This window comes from Oreochromis niloticus, linkage group LG5, assembly GCF_001858045.2.
Source record: "Oreochromis niloticus isolate F11D_XX linkage group LG5, O_niloticus_UMD_NMBU, whole genome shotgun sequence".
NCBI lineage: Eukaryota > Metazoa > Chordata > Actinopteri > Cichliformes > Cichlidae > Oreochromis > Oreochromis niloticus.
The window spans coordinates 31,593,443-31,610,291 of record NC_031970.2 but is presented as its reverse complement, the minus strand read 5'-3'; the positions used below and the strand labels follow the sequence as shown (position 1 = coordinate 31,610,291).

General features: G+C 42.1%; 1 protein-coding gene across 5 annotated transcripts in view; it reads left to right on the top strand.

The window, feature by feature from the left end:
* sema3fb (sema domain, immunoglobulin domain (Ig), short basic domain, secreted, (semaphorin) 3Fb) overlaps nucleotides 1-16,849 on the top strand; it is a 57,735-nt gene that overhangs the window by 2,984 nt on the left and 37,902 nt on the right. The window lies entirely within an intron of this gene.

The following is a 16,849-nucleotide window of genomic DNA, read 5'->3' as shown; positions in this document are numbered from 1 at the left end:
TATTGTTTTAGTTAATCAAACGCTTTATCTTCAATCTTCTTTAGTACTGAATCTCTAAATTGGAGCCACAAAGAGAGATGGGATAATAAGGAGCATGTAATAACTCCATAGCCATTATGTGATTATTCTCTGGTGAAGCAGATGCACTTTGGGAGGCGGGGGGAGGTTGTATTTGTGCGTTCCATCGGCCATACAGATTAGGTGAGATGGTCTTCCGGGTTCTCCGGGGCGCAGCGCGCGAGAGAGGGTATTATCAAGAGCAAATTGCCAGGATCAGCCAAGCAGAGCGACATCCCCGGGGCCTGTCCTGCTCGCAGATCAAGCCTTTGATTAGCATCCAGAGAAAAGCTCGGGGAGCAAGCGGCAGCTCCCCTGTTTGCTTTTGCTTTCTTCGTTTCCCAGCGCTCCCTGGTAGTACAAGTTGACTTAATTAAGTGGACTGGCACAGTTCATTGTCGAAGGCGTTTTCCTGCTTTAATCAAGTGGGATTTAACACACCAGTGAGCTCACATCCCGAGTTCAGCAGTTTTTTCATTTTCCAGATATCATCTTAGTCAAAGTGCTGTGTTGTTTTAGAGATAACTGTGCAAATTGTTTATGTGCGTGTGTGCGTTGTTGTTTTTTTTACTCTATAAGCTGTTCTGTGTCCAGTGAGCTTGTGTATAGGTTCATCTTTGGATGGCTGAACTTATATATTTGAAAGCGACAGACTACAGGCGCTGTTCTTTGGCTGACAAGGAAAAAGCCGGGCACTGCTGCTTACTTGTGTATGTTTGCCTCTCTAGTCAATATGAATTTCACAGTCTACTGCTACTGCCTCTCTCAGAGGAATGCACCCCCCTCTCCATTCAATATTATGACTCCCTCTGCCTTAATTGCTTTTTGAGAGGGGCCTTGTAGTTCTTACCTTGGCAAGCTGGCTGCACTTCCCCTGATGCATCATGATGTGTAAAGTTTTTTGCTTGAGCTGTTTGAGAAGGCGGTTTGCCTCTGAGCGGCGGCATAAATGGAACACAGCTTGAAGACAAGTATGGGCAATATGCAGGTTTTTTATGGTGAGACTGCAGGAGGGTATGAGTTAATTTTCAGGTCCCACTTCATAATTATTGATCATTATGCCAGTGAGTCACCCTGTGAAGAAAAATCTCAAATTGCAGCTATAAAGCTGCTTGTCTGTGCTGAACTAAACACATGTTTCAAACTGATTAACTTGGTAGCAGAGCAGCGAGGTTAAGAACCATGACCTTCGTCTGGGAGGCCCTCACTTCCCTATTAAAGCGGGTAGAGTAAATCATGGGACCTAATTGCTTTTGCCTTTCCTCCATGTCGCGTGTGCAGCTTTTATAGCAGGAAAACACGTTCTGTGATGCTAAAGTAACCCTCGCAGTGTACTTAGAGGACACAGGAAGTTGAACAATGTATCTGCTCATATGCATTTGAGTAAAGATTTGTGTTTGCAAAGTCTAACGGATAAACTTTGCAAGTAGACTTTGTTCAGGCTTATCAGCTGAGGAGAAAGGGCAACTGGGGTCCGAAGAAGCCTGCCTCACTTTAAACAGCAAAAAGCTGTAGTCAGTATCAGATGAGCAAATTGGGGACAAAGCAAACCCATAACAACTAATCAAGTGACTTTTTTTTTAAAGTCGACTGGCATGATAGACTCATATCAGATAGCAGTGGAGCTGCTGATAAGTAGCTTATTTACACGGTGAAAGTTTTGATATTAAAATATCTTCCTGTTTGGGGACAGAATCAATTATGGTTTCAGTAACAGTTTTTTTTAACACACAGTAATGCATGTTTCTGGCATCTTTGAGCTAAGTTATCGTAAATAAAGCAATCAGTCTTCGTTTAACACCAGATACAGTACAGTTTGTAAAGGTGTCCATTAGTGAAGTGAAGTGATGGGCAGAATTGTGTATGTGCTTTACCCTTTTCTCTGAGACTCCCAAGTCACACAAGATCTGTTGAAACCATTAAGAGTTACATTTTTCTTTTTTTTTTATCTTTTAAATGTTCTGCTTATATCACGCTGTGTTACAGAAAACATGGCATTTTCTAAACGGGCAAAACACTCCAGGGAGGAGGGAAAAAGTCATGCTGCTTCTGTTGGCCCACATTTCTGCTATGACATGTTTCAGTTCCTGCATAAAGTAGATCCAAATCTAAATCCATACTAATGGCTCTGCTATTCTGGGCACGTGAACTTTAGCCTCATCTGGGCTGCTGTGAGTTCATACACTTAAAATAATCGCAGAACATCACTTAGGCTGTGCTGTGTTCTTCAAATGCTTTAAATGCAGTTGTTGACATAACGGGCGTGACCGGTGATTACGAAAAAAAGAGAAGAAGAAGCCTTTTAATGTAAAGTTTTTCTTAGTCTGCTTAATTGCTAAGGCAGACGGCAAACGTCAGCTCAGAACAAACAGAGGCACGGGGTCAAGAGCCTCCATGCAAATTTTCACTTTGAAAAGTCAGGCCAGCATAATCTACCGCTGAGGGTGGAGCCATGTCTTGCACCACAAAAGAGCACTTGAGAATTATCACCTTTTGGAAACAAGCTTCTCACACTTAACTTCAGCAATGCCACTCTGGCCCGTCAGTACAAGTAAAAAGTCCTTTAAATGCCATAACATCATCAGGATTACAGCACACTAGCCCCCACCTCCTCCCTCTGACTGCGCATGAGGCCAAAGCCACCGGGATGACGGCAGAATGTGGGTCAGCTCCGCTACAATAAACAGGCTCTCCGCAGGCAGTGCAGGTGGCAGTAAGAGAAAGCCACTCTGGCTCATCATTATCCCACATATTTCTCATCTGCACGCCCTCCTGTGAACGGCAAACAGCGGGCTACTATTTTTACCCCCCAGGAAAGTCTGTAGTCTATATTGGGTGAGAGTGCGTGTGTGTTTTGGTGGGTGGGTGGCAGCGTAGAGGGTTAGAAACTTCCCTTTGGGGTTAAATGCCAGGCATTCTGGTATGTGTCAACCCGTGTTATGGGGTGGTTATGTTTCTGTTTAGCTTTTAATTCCATCGAGTAACAACAGATGAGGATCAAATCTGAAACTGTCATGTAAAAAGCTGCGTAGCAGGGAAGTAGCTGCTTTGATAAGTCAGCACTTCGGTATCGCTTCGACTCTGGGCTCGGCCTTTTACAGCCAGCCTGTCACTTGTCTAGTAAATGTTTAAACTGTTATTGCTGTTGTTCACACAACACATTCCCATGGTCACTTTCTTCTTTGGAGCTATAGATTAGTGACCAGAATGAACCCAGGCTCTTAACACTTGTGACCTTATCGGCGTGCATGTTTGAGTCTGAAGCCTTGAGTGTTTATTCAGCATTGATTGTTTCAGTGACAAATGCAGTTTAAACTTTTGATCTTTTGTATTATTACTTGTGTATTTGCTGACTGTAATAACAGCCTGCAGCTTCCCTTTCAGTTTCTTGATGCAGGTCTGACTTGCTTCAAGCATACTGGTAGAATTTCACCCTCGCAGTAATATTGCAATGGTGCCCGACCGCATGCAGAAGCCACGAAACCACTGACCCTGTCGTCTGGGGCTGCTGCTGATGTTTTGCTGTGATCTCTAATTACTGTTTGCGAGGCCTGAGTCCATATAACCCCACGGCAGTAAAGTAATGACTGAAAAAGTACTGAAAACCACTATTACTTTGGCCACGTCCCAGACCTCAGCTTGTCTCCACAGCAGCTAAGCTCAGTTATATTTAGTGTAAAACTCTCTTTTCCCTCGGCAGCCACACAGAAGTCATTTGTGGCGCTGTGGTTAACCACTGAACGCAATCGGCCGAGTGGTGACGGTGGTTTAAGTGCAAGTGCAGCTTGGTCCGGAGCAACTTGTGCTCTGCTGCGATCCAGCTGTCAAAAGTGTCACTTAATTGTAACGTCCAACTTGGCCTGGAAACCATTCTTGACCTTTAATTTAATGGAGTGGGTGTAGAGAACAGTGTGTATATTAAAGCAAAATGAGGCTGAGCCCGAGCCCAGTGTTCCAGGAAACGGTGTTAATCCTTCGCTGCGGTGCACATGACTTCAAAACATTTGTATTTGTAACGGCCGCTCCTTAAACTTTATGGGGAAAATTTGTCTCTCATTTATAATCACTGCTGAGGACTTTAGAATTCACACATTTGTTTTACTTTATGGACATAACTTCTGTTGCGTGGTTTTCCTATAACTTCACACGTGTGATGAAACACATTAAGTGGGGATTTGTGCTCAAGCAATTAAAAGCTGAGTTCATGTTAAAATGGGATGCAGCTCAGCCTGAAATCTATTTATCTCTCTGGCCAAGCTAATTTCTGAGCACAGCATGGTTTATTTTCACTTCATTGAACTTCATTTAAATCTTTTTAGCAGTTGGCTTAAATGAAATGTGACTGCTGGTCTGCAGCAGTCCTCATCCAACTTTAGGCATGAATGCTTGTCTGGTCACAGGTAATCAGTGAACGCTTCACAGTGGTATACGTCCAACGGCCTCAGACTGAGAGGTCAGACTCTGGGATCGATTATCTGTCTGTCTCTGCCCCCCTGCCACCTTAACTCTGCCCCCTATTTGGTGGATGACTGATAGTACCGTGATTACATTTTATTTCTGGACCACTGAGTCTATTGTTTTGATTGGAATGCACTGAAGATGAAAAATAACAGCGTACTTTTCACTTAAAGCACAGCGTCATTAGAATTCGTGTCTGTGGATAATATTTTAATGTGTTTCGCAATGAATCCTATATGTGTTGCAGGTTCTAATTATTCTTTTCTTCAAGTTTTACTCACATCCGTAATGAAAAGTAATGTAATCTGTAATGCATAATTGCTTTTAAATGTGCTACGAATTTATCTTCATAACGTTTTGCAATTGAATTTATTCATCTGTTGGCCATAGACTGCAGTACTGCAGGAGACAGTGCTCCTGCCACCCTCACCCCTCTACATGTCAGGTATATGTGTGGGACAGACGTGTGATATTCCCTGAAAAGATGAGTCTGTTGGCTCCTTTCAGCATGTTGCCCCTGAATCCAGCAGTAAGCTGATGCCCCGTCTCTATCGGTGCCAATTTCCTTCTGCAAATAAACTCGCGTTCACAGTGTCATCTCATAGCCAACCGTTAGCTCTGTCTGAGCCTCCCACCCGGCGCTGATGCTGCGCCTCCTGGAATATGTGTTTTATCCTCTCACTGCCAATCGCTGTTAAATGCGCACAGGCTTTTCTTTATGATGGTCCGTGAATTGACTCATTGTGTTTCAGTGTTATTGAATATAGCCGCTTGGCACCTCTGCTTGATTCTAATGCCATATGGCTGTGAGGTTGTAAAGAGTATCACATGCTGCTTGGGTGGTCCTAAGGTTTGATAAAAGAGGGTGTATCATAGTATCATTGCTGGGATTCTCTTTCTTCAGCATATGGTTACTGGATGTAGTGTGTGTGTGTGTGTGTGTGTGCAGGTGTGTGTGTGTGTGTGCAGGTGCAGAGTTGTTAAGAGAGAACATTGTTCTTATGCTTCTGATGATTGTGGGCAACCACTGAAGGTGGCAGTTGATCCCCCACGCACCACTCCCACCCACAACCAGTTGTGCTGCCCCTCATTGAGTGTCCTTTCTGTTAAAAGGGGGGTTTTTCATTCCCACTGTCATCAAGTGGTCATTCATTCAAAAAATATATCCAACATGCTGACTTTCAGTTCTACCAAATTCTATCTGTGACTTTCTGTACATATTTATACTGCACACCTGCACATATGGATAGTGTGCATTCAATTGTTTTAAAGTGTTGGTTGTGTGTGTATGTATATGTATGTGCTTCTTTTCATGTTTGCCGAGAATTACCAAATGAAATTTCTTTATGTGTGAAGATATAATCACAATAAAGGACTGTTTTTCTTCTTCTTTCAGTTAGTTGAATGCATACATACATACATACATACATACATAATTTCTTTTACAATAGGTCAGTATAATATTAATTAATTTAATGGAATCTGATCAAGTGAAATTTACTTGATTGGTATGCAGTTTATACCAAGTATATTTTCCAAGCATATTGATTATTATTATTATTTATTTATTATTATTATTTGAATAAATAAACTTTTGATTTTATATATTTCAGTTGCATTTTACTCTTAAAATTATTGCTTCATGTTTATGAGAATAAACAATATTGTTTTTAGGGTAGGGGTCTGATTGATAGGATCTTACAACATGAAGCACCTGGAAGTGACTGTTGTTGTGATTTGGTGCCATATAAATAAAGTTAGTTGAACTGAATTAAAAATGGTTGCTGTAACCAATCAACAGTTTAGCTACTGGTCATATTGGGTAAAGAAAAGCCTGAACTAATTTTAGAAGCCTGAACTGGTAAATAACTCCACTCTAACCATAACAAAATAGCTGCCGAATAGTCTGTTCATTTAATTTCAGCTCAGCTCTAATCTAACTCATATGCCTTAATGTCCTTTTTCCTTCTACTACTTAGCTAACTTTCTCCGGCATCAGAACTACAGTAAATGCACGGGGACTGGGGTGTTTTGGATTCCTGGCGTGTCAGCGGCGCTCTCTTTTTGCATCTGCAGTATGAGATCTGTCATATTGAGAGCGTGGTGTTTGCACTTTGGTCAGGGTTTCATCTGTGGAGCAGTCTTCTGAGTCAGGTTACGCGGTCTGTCAGTGACTCGCCAGTGAAACCGAGATGGTCTCTCAAAATGAATGAGGACCCAGTGTTGTCTCTCCATCTTGTCTTTCAAGGGCATGTTGCTGCATCTAATGCCGCCACCCTGACTCTACTCACAAGACTGAAAAATACCACCCAAACTGTCCAGATATTGTGAATGTTTTCTTTCTTTCCACCAGTGCAGTATCTTTTGCACATATGTTTTTTATTTATGGAACTGTACACTCTTCCAGTTTTTTATGAAATTGCCAAAATATGCAGGTTTAGAGCACTAGAAATCGCAAACCGAGCAGAGGACATGCGGTTATGTCACAGTATGGACAAATGTGTTGGAGTCATAAATGATTTTGCATATTAAAACCAAGTAATGAGGTTAGATGATGTACTTTGTTAGTTCCTGTAATCACAAAAAGCTGCCAGGGTAAGGTTTTACTGCCAACAGTAACCTAAAACTTCTCAAAGGAGAAAACCATCAGTCACCCTCTGTTGTCATTGTACTACATTTTCCCTTTGTTGAGGAAACTGATAATAGATAATGATGTAGCATTCCCAGGCTTGACATCTTGGTAACCAGGTTGGTATCCAGCACACCTGCCAGTCTTCTAGGCTCGTCCTTTTTCCAGGTGGCATAATTAAGACTTCCTGTGGGACTTCATGTCTTTTCTCGCTTGTGAAAACAGGGCATTAGCGGAGACCGGATGAACAGGTTGAAGACTCAGAGTAGCTTTGTCTTTGCACTACTGCTGAGGCTGAACATTGTATATTCTTAGCTCCAGTGTTTCTCTTGTGGCAGATTAAGGTGTCAGGGAGAATAATGGTCCAGACGGCTTACACAAGTTCTTGGATCCAGCTCAAACCTGCGCCCGAGTTTCACAAAAGGTTTACGGTTTCGAATGTGGCATTGTGTGTTTTCTTTTAGGAAAATGTAACTCTAGAGAAACATGGTAAAAAAGACAGGAAGCTGTACACAGAGGTGTGGGAGTAAGATAATGAGACGAGTAAAATGAATTCAGTGGTTGCCCAGGTGAATGGCACCTGCTGTGAAGTGCTTCTTTGTCTTGTCATCTGGGCAGATGGATGACTTGATCCCTATCACGGTCTAATACTCACCAATTTCTGTTATCTTAGATCATCAGACAGAGAACTGTCGTTGCTTTTCTGAGACTTGAAACTGTGGATGGTATTCAGGTTTGAGTCATTTATCTGCTCCTGAACACTTCCCTTGAAGCCAACCTGTCAAAGCACTCTTTTCAGTGCAGCTCATCCAGAACACTGAACCACCTTGTCTTCAACCTCTGCAAATTCACCCCACCACCCCCAACGCCAACCCCCTCCCGGGGCTGTGTGTAGACGCTCATATCATATTCAAAGCACAGTTCTGCCGTACCAGCTTTTGAAGGTAACTGTCCCTTTCCTCTCCTGCCTTGTACCTCCTGGCCTGTGGCTTTAGTCCTGCACACCACCCCAAACTTCCCCGGGGTAAGCTGCAAAAAGACACTTGGCTCGCTCTTTGCAAACAGCCAAATCATCACTTGTTCGCTCTTGTTCCTTACTTAAGGCTTCTGAATGGTTACCTCACTCTAGCCTAAAGAGTAAAATCAGTCCATGTCTGTAGTTGCAGGCTTTTAAAGTTATCTCTTCACGAGGTATCTCATATCACCCTCATATCTCTAAATCATATCCGCTCTTAACACTTCTGCTCACACTTTTCAATCTTGCTTTCCTGGAAGGACTTTTCTTTGTGTGTCTCGATTGGATTTTATTCATCACGTACTGCAGAAAAGTTACTGAGCCTCGGGATGCAGATGTTGTTCTTTAATATTAAGTATCTGCATCTTCCAGTGTTACATGTATATGTTGCTTATATGGACGTTGTACTTCCTATCCAATTAGAGTGCTTCTATAAGTTTCTTCAAAGCCTTTCTCCATGCATGTGTAGATCCCTGAAGACGCTAAGTATATAGGAGTTGCTCAGGAAGGTCAAGTGGGAGGGGGTGACCCAGACACGGGAGGTCAAGGCCACTGTCACCTTCTGATCTACAACCTCAACATTATTTCTCACCCTCTGACGCTGGGGGGTAGTATTTCAGATGCCTCTTGCAGACTTGGAACTCCTAAGATGAGCTCTTTTTTCGTCCCTGCAGTAAATCCACCTTAGCTGAGATGGTGCAATGCACTGTGACGTCATAGACTGCATATTGCCAGTACAGATTAAATGCTGCACTGGACCATCAGTTTGTTAACTGTCAAGACAGAAATGCTGATAATGTTAATGGTATGTTTTCTATTCTTTTGCTGTGTAAACAGATTTACTGTGATATCTGACAGCTTGTTTCAATGAGGCCTCAAATTGCTCCCGATGGTCAGGCCGCTACCTTTCATAGCAGCTCTCTGTGTGTGAGTTCGGTTTAAGTACTTGAGCACTTTGGACAAGCATAGGTTTACTGTGTACAGTATGAAATGATTTGTTTTACAACTAAAAGATAATGTAGACCATTTATTTAAGTAGAAGCACTAATAGCACGCAGTTAGTGCTCAGGTAAAGTATGTATAGTAACCATGATAAGGTGAAAATATTTTAAGTATTAAAAGTGATTGCAAATCAATTATGTTTACTCATTCATTGACTTTGGGGCAGCATTTTACTCTTGGAATTATTTGAAGTGAAACTGATTTAAAAAAAACTGTGTATTTTGAGATATTTGTATGTTTTGCATGTAAATTAAATAATCTGAAAAGCACCTAGTAGCACAAGCTGTCATATAAAAGCTACTGGAATGAAAATAATGTTTATTTCTGATAAGCTGTGAAAGTGGAAGTAGCTCAAATTCCAACTTAAGAACAAACCATAAAGTTTGCAAATATATTTAAAGGTAGCTACTTTTCACCAATTTATATTTTTCTAACAATATGCTATATTTACATTTGATCATACGAGGATTAGTTAGACTGTTCAACAAGCAAGCGGCTACTTTCTGAGTAAAGTTTTAAATAAAGTGTTTACATTTGGCTCCCACTTAATCTTTGTCATAATAATCTTGATAGAGATTAATGTTGAAAAAAGGGTTTTGCAAACATTCGGTCATGTTAATGACGCTGACGTTATCGCTGCCATGTAGTTTAAGTCATAACACAGAGCTTTTAAAGCGCGGTGTACAAGAAGAGCATACATCCATAAATATCTTTTTCAGCTGAAGCCCCGGCTCCATTCATGATATTTCTAGTTGCTGTGTATCAGTGCAGTTGGCTGCAGTGATGAAACTGGATTATTTCTGCTGCGCTGTGACTTTTTATTAGGGTTTCAGAAAATTTAAAAAAAGTGATAGTAAGTAAATCCAGGGCAACATTTGACCTCTTCAGATTCACATTTAGTGACAAACAAATGTTCATTATCAATCACCAGTCACCCACACTGCTAGGACAAAGTAGAGAAAGTCGTCTGTGAGATTGGAGTGTAGAACACAGAAACTGTGCGCTATTCAGCTCATTATTCAGAGTTCGTTCAAGCATTTTAGGGCTAAACTGCAGTCAGCAGTTCACCTCCCACCTAAAACCTTTCACCATGTTTAGACCCTGCTTCCCACCTTTTCATCTGATCACTGATGAGGTCATACATTATTCCACGTTGGTAAGAGGAAATGAGGCCGTTTGGAAGACACACTGAAGAGTTTAACCCATAAGAGCACTCGGGCATAATACAATGCATGCACTTTGATGTCTTTGTTGTGGTGTGGTTTTGAAATGCTGATTTGGAGATTCCTCTTTTGCCGCCTCCTGCATGTTGGCGGAGTAGGTGTTAATTGCAGTGTGGGGACGGACTCTTGATCCCACCCATTGAGGATGGGCTGGGGCCGGCAGTGACCCCCTGATAGGCCTGTTTTCTTGTAAATGACCCCCCTGCGGTGTTGTGTCCTCTTGATTGGTGAGGGAGATGAAAAAGGGGGGACCCTGGCATGCAAGTTCCCTTGTTGTTGTTGTTGTTTGGCGTCGCCCACACACTCTTCCCCCTGTGAAGGTCCTATAGCTGCAGGGGTGTTTGTGTAGGTTTGCCTCTTATTCACAGAAGTTCATTCACATTCTGGGAGACCTGGGGGTGGACGTCAAACTGGCATCAGGCCTTTTTTGTCAATGAATGCCGCACACAGGATCCCCGCAGGCCTTTTACCGTGCTTCCTATAGGATTCCTCAGTCCGGGTCCGAGGAGCACCGCTGTGGCGCTCCAAAGGGAGGACAGCGATTTAGAGTGGAGGTGAAAAATGAGGTCCTCAGATGGGAAAATGAAAATCAACAAGAGGAAAAGAGACTGTTTACATCCTGCACTCCACCTGGCATGCTGCCAGACCAACAGTGGGAGATGTGTTGCAATATAAAAGCAGAGAGGATTATGAGTAGTAAGGGAAATATTTGTGAAACTATTTGGTAATGCCCTGGTGTTGCTAACTTTGTTCTGTCATCCTTTTCTTTGATTCTCTGGGCGAGACGTACATGCTCATGAGCTCTCCAAGCCTCTCATTGTTTTGTAAATCTTCAGATGAAAGAGTGTGGTGTTACTGTGTATTCTAAGTCCCTGTTTGACTTCTTAACTCAGTTGCTTGTTTTCCTGCTTAGCCCTTCAATGGTGGGTTAATGAATACTTTATTGCCACTTTACTATGTGGATCTTAGTGGCCGTATTTAATTTCTCCCCCCTTGAGGGACGTCCTGTGGCGTTTCCCAGAGTTTCGGCGCAGCCTACTTTGCATTTCTTTTCTGCGAGAAGACAAACGGGCCTAGAGTCCAAGATGAAGCGCTCTGACAGAGGGAGGCCGAGACAGAGAAAAGGGGATGAGAGGAAGAGAGGCAGGCACAGAGTGAGCTAGGATTTCACTCCCACTTCTTTCCCTCCGAGCTCTGAATCAGTCCAAAGTTCCTCTCATGGGCTACAGTGTGGATCAGGTTTTACCCCCGCTCGTCCTCTCCTACCTTCCCAAGTTTTGATATGCTTATGTTTTATCTTTCAGGGTGGAATTAAAAGAAGCACAGCAAGGCTGCACAGTCAGGAATAGAGTTGCACAAAGTTTGTTGGATGAGCTCTCCAGGATAGACACAGAAAAAAACATAAACACAGAAAACCCAGTCAGTAATCATACACCATGGGATGTGTCCATATTTTGTCATTTAACTGGAGTTGAGCTTCAGAGGTGTGGATTCAGGGAGCAGTGAATGCATTTCTGTGTCATTGTAGTTGTTTGTCTTCTAGAGAAAGAAGACAAAGCTCTCAGGTCCACCTCAGGTGGGTCACCACTGATATCATAACCCACCTTGAAAGTGTTTCTTCTCTCCACTCATAATGCTGTCAGACAGATCTCAGTAATCCTGCTCAACTGTGATGAGTGTTTGCTGTTTTAAAGCCTGTAATTAAGTCAGTTAACCTCCACTTTTTTGCAAGAGGTTCCAGAGAGAGAGGTTCCAGGGGGTCCAGGCGCCCTTCTCTGTCACATGCTGAACCCCGTGGTGAGCGATGGGTTTTTAATGGAGGCCTCCCAGCACAAAACCAACCCGAGGGAATATTTAAAAGATTGGCACAAAACAAAAAAGAGCAGGAATGAATAAACAGTCTCTTCCTGTCCCCGTAAATTTGGAAGCCTCCTTTTTCCAAAGGTAATTGATCGGAACAAAATAGCAGCGGAGAGATAAACTATGGCTAGGTGAGATGCTGGGCTTCTGGTGATACGCTCTGGGCATAATTAACTGTTGCGTTGAGGCCCGTGGTAAAGCTCGCCCATGTGTTTGCTGTATTAGCACTAGTGCTGGACTCTGTGGAGACGATCTGTAAATCTACTCTACGTTCAAGCAAAGTTGTTTTAGGGGATGCAGTTTGTTTCCACAGAAGTATTACGCCAGAAATAAGAAAAAAAGTTGGGTGTTGCTTAGACTCCCAATGATGTGGGAGGCACTTGTTGCATATGTGCTACTGTGGTGGTTGTGGTCATCAGTTTGGACATAGGGTATTGTAGTTGCACCTCATATTGCACCTTAAAAAAATCCGTAGTGGCATCAGAGACTAAAATTGCAGTCAGAAGTAATTACACGATGACTCAGTTTATTATGATTTGCATGGTTAAGGGAAAAGCAGGAGTGTCTTTTGGCTAAAACTAAGGCAACAGAACATGAAAGCTCAGTGAAATAAAATCAACAGAAGATGATAAAACCTGGGATATTTAAATTATACCTAGTTTAAGTTGCACATTATCGGCTTTCCATTCTCTTTCTATTCTTGCCAAAGAAACTTGCAAAATCTAACAACCAAGTTCTGAAACAGCTTTTAACACGCAGACACCAGAGTTGCTGATAGATGCAGCGATGAGTCTTTTCACAGCTGAAGCCTACCTCTGCCTCTGTATCGTTCCAGGTTTAACACATCCACACTTCTTTCTCTTAGCAGCGTGCTTCAGCTGCTCGCCAATGCCTCTCGAGATGTCAAGAAAATTCACTTTCACGCATTAATCAGACGGGAAGTCTGAGCGAGCTCTGAAAAGAGCTGTCATGACCCCAAACAATCACTGACACACCTGATACTTTACCTGTCACAGGGTTTCCTCTCCTTTTTAATTCTCCTTTATGAGCCGTGCCTTCATTGTGAAGGATGCTTTCATGTGCTGTTAAATGTCTGTTGATATGCCTGCGGACATTGTCGTTCCTTTTGTCTAAGTCGTTTGGGCTTCACACACAAGGTCTGCTGTTAACATTCTCTAATAATGTCGTCTAAATGTTTTCCAAAAGAGACGTAAGTTACCAAACTGTGCCCAGAAACCTTTATAATGTTCATCTCTTCAATGTGGCTCAAAATATATTATGATAAATTAGGTTTAGTGAGAGGTGGATGTTATGAAAAGAAGCTTTTTAGTAAAGCTTCCATCTGCAGCCTTGGTTCTCAATCTGACTCTTGCTTGTTTTGATTTAAAAAGGGCCTTGAGGTTTATTGTGAGAAATAACATCTGACAAAATGAGGTGTGCTCATTTCTGCAACCCAGACAAGGTTAAGGGGTAGATAACTGATAGATGGATATTTCTATAAGTTTTCCATTCTTTCACTCAATTTCAATCAATTCAGTTTTATTTACAAGGCGTCAATTTAAAACAACAGACACCTTCTCCCCCATGAGCAAGCACATGGTGACAGGAAGGAAAAACTCCCTTTTAACGGGAAGAAGCCTCCAGCAGGACCAGGTGCAGCTTTACCAGAGTTGTATGCTTTAACCAGAATCCTTAAATCCTTATCCTTATTATACTTATTTTTTTATTACTTTCTTTCACCCTCCTTTTTAAAAACATGCTGTTTACAATGACACAGATTGTTTTCTTAATTACCCCCCTTTGTTTTTACTGTATAATGTCACATAAGCATGACACTCATGCACTGGTAACTTCAGGTAAAGGTTACAACATGTGACATGAGATGAACCATGATAAAAGATTTTTGTTTGGTGGCCTCAGTTTTAGAGCAATCAGCAGCTGACCCGCTGATCTGAAACAAGTGTGTTTGGTTGTCGTTTATCTAGAAGTTGAATGTTTTTCAAAAATAAACTGAGCATTATAATTTTCACATAATATAGTTTCATGTTTTCTTACTTAAAGAAAACCTTCTTGAGAAGGTTTAAGAAGCACTGATGAATAGAAAATAATCTAACTGCCTGTTTTTCATGTGTATGTCAAACATGCATAATTTGTTTTATACCGGTTAAAATCCAGCACGACCCTTTAATGCTGATGTACACTAATTAATCTCCCACTACTCCCAGCGGTGATACACTGCAGTTAACCACACATTATTCCCAAATATTTTCTCTGCAGTGAACTCTCCCTGGCTGAGATACAAGCAATACATCTTGGATGAATACTCCACATTCTCAAGATAAACTTGCCCGGGGAAGCAGATTACTCTGCTCATATAGAGGTTCCTCAAGAGCTCTGTTTTGACTTGTCTGGCTTAATTGCTGCGTCAATTAAAATGTTTTTCAGAAACACTGTGCGAGCTGGGCAAGGGCCGGGAGAATTGCTAGAGGCTCCGGCTTGTTCACAGCTGTGTGTTGCCTGCAGTGTTGATGAAGGGAGAGTGAGAGGAAGTGAGGCTGAGTTGCCGGGGAGCTCAAGTGGTTAGCAGCCAAACAACGGCATAAGGTGCGCGGTCCTGCTGCTCTGCGACAACAGTAAACAACGAGCACTGTTATCAAAATGTAAACACAAATGTGTTTACATTTTGTTAGGCTTTATAGCGAAAGAAATAGACTAAAAAGTCACCTAAATACAAAAAGCATCCGTTGCAGCCTTATGATTGAAAATGATGTTAATATAATCACCATGGCTCTCTGCGAGTTTATTATTATGAGGGGAGCCAATGACAACATACGATATTAACAGGATTAAAATTGGAGCTGAATCTTGTTCTCTTTGGCGATGTGTAATATATTAATGTGGTCTCCTTTGGGACACGAAGGACGTGACCCACGATGGGCTTCGTACGAAATTAACGGGTAATTGCTGGGTGCTGCAGGGCCACAGATGACTGTGAGAACAAGGCCGTTTTCCTGCACAGATATGCCGGCTGAGACCATCCTCCCATGAAGAACAACAGCATCAGAACATGTAACGTGAACCAAAAATGACACGAGTGACGTAGTGCTCCAGCTATCATGTTAATCATGTTGAGCAATGAAGGAAGTCAGAATACATTATTAAAGAGCGACAAAGTTTGTGTATGGGGGAAGTTAAGCTGGATGGATGGGCTGCGTTAAAGTCTTGGCCCATCCATCCAAGACTTGTTTTTTTTTAAGCTTGACCGAGCTCCTTCCTAACCTTAACCACATGTTTGGAACCTTTAAGAAGCAGTCGCTTCAATCCATAAAAAGTTGTTTACCTAAACCTCAGCAAGACAAAAGGAGTGCCACCTTAAGGAATAACTGTCTAGGGTTCTAAGAAGCGTAGTAATATCAGTGTCTGTGTTATAGAACTAACAAGCTTTCAGATAAAAACCTTCAAGTCGAAGACCCGTCACTCAAACTAATTCCTGAATTCACAAACGCTGAACCTCCAAAACAGGAGCTCTCAAACTCAGTAAAGGTGAATGTTGCCTCAAACAGGAATCAACTGTTTCTAGCTACATATGTCGTGGTTACACGGGGCCCCTAAATGTTTTCCAGCTACCATAATTTATTTTTTTCATTTTCCTATTCCAGTGATTATTCGCCCATTATTTGTGTCTGTTTCGCAGCAATTCCGTGAAAGCCTTCCCACTCGGCTTCCTCCCCTCTGCTTTTCTTGTCTTTACCATCTAGGAATTCACTCTGAACAGCGCAGTATTTTAGCCACTTTGCAATCCATACCTCCGACCTCTCCTGTAGCTTATTACCTACTGCCAAGACTGTTCAAGAGGACGACTGCAGGGTCACAGAACAGGATATCCTGCATGTCAGTCAAACGTCAGGGCTGTCAGGTGTCTCCGATTTTAAACCCAAATCGGGGAAAGCCTGACTGGTCATTAAAAATCTCCCAGGGAGGCTGAGTTTTGAGTTTTGCCAAAGCTCAGTATACTTCCACAGCTGTCAAGGTGTCTGTATGTCTGCTGCGTTGTGGAGATGTCACCTCAGGCACTATTCAGCCAAGCAAGAGAGAAACAGGCTTCCTCTGGATTAATGAGGAAGGGATATAATAATGTTGGGATATAGATGCGGAGTTGAAATGTGACCGGCTCTTCTTTTCTGTGTTGTTTTTTTCTTCTATAGAAGACTTCACTGTACTCTCCCAGGCGTGTTTCTCAATGCGTATCCCATCATATGGGACTGATATCCAGACTTTTGGCTGGATGAAAAGAAATTTGATTAAATAAACTTCCACAACCTCAGGATATAAAATGATTTTAAAAGAAATGCATTCTCATGGTCAAGAGACCCCAAAAGGAGTATAATATGGAAAATAAAATCCTGCTCCAGTTTTTATCTGATGCCATACAGTATGAGATTTATAAGTTTCTGATTTTTTTTCTTTCAATTTTGCAATCTCAGTAGTATTGGCCCGTAGGGAGTACAGGCAAAGTGAGCGTGCTAAGGAGCATGTATAGCAGTACAGTGAACTTGTTTGCTCCATTTAGACCATTCATTCACTCTTCTCCTCCCCTCCCGCCTA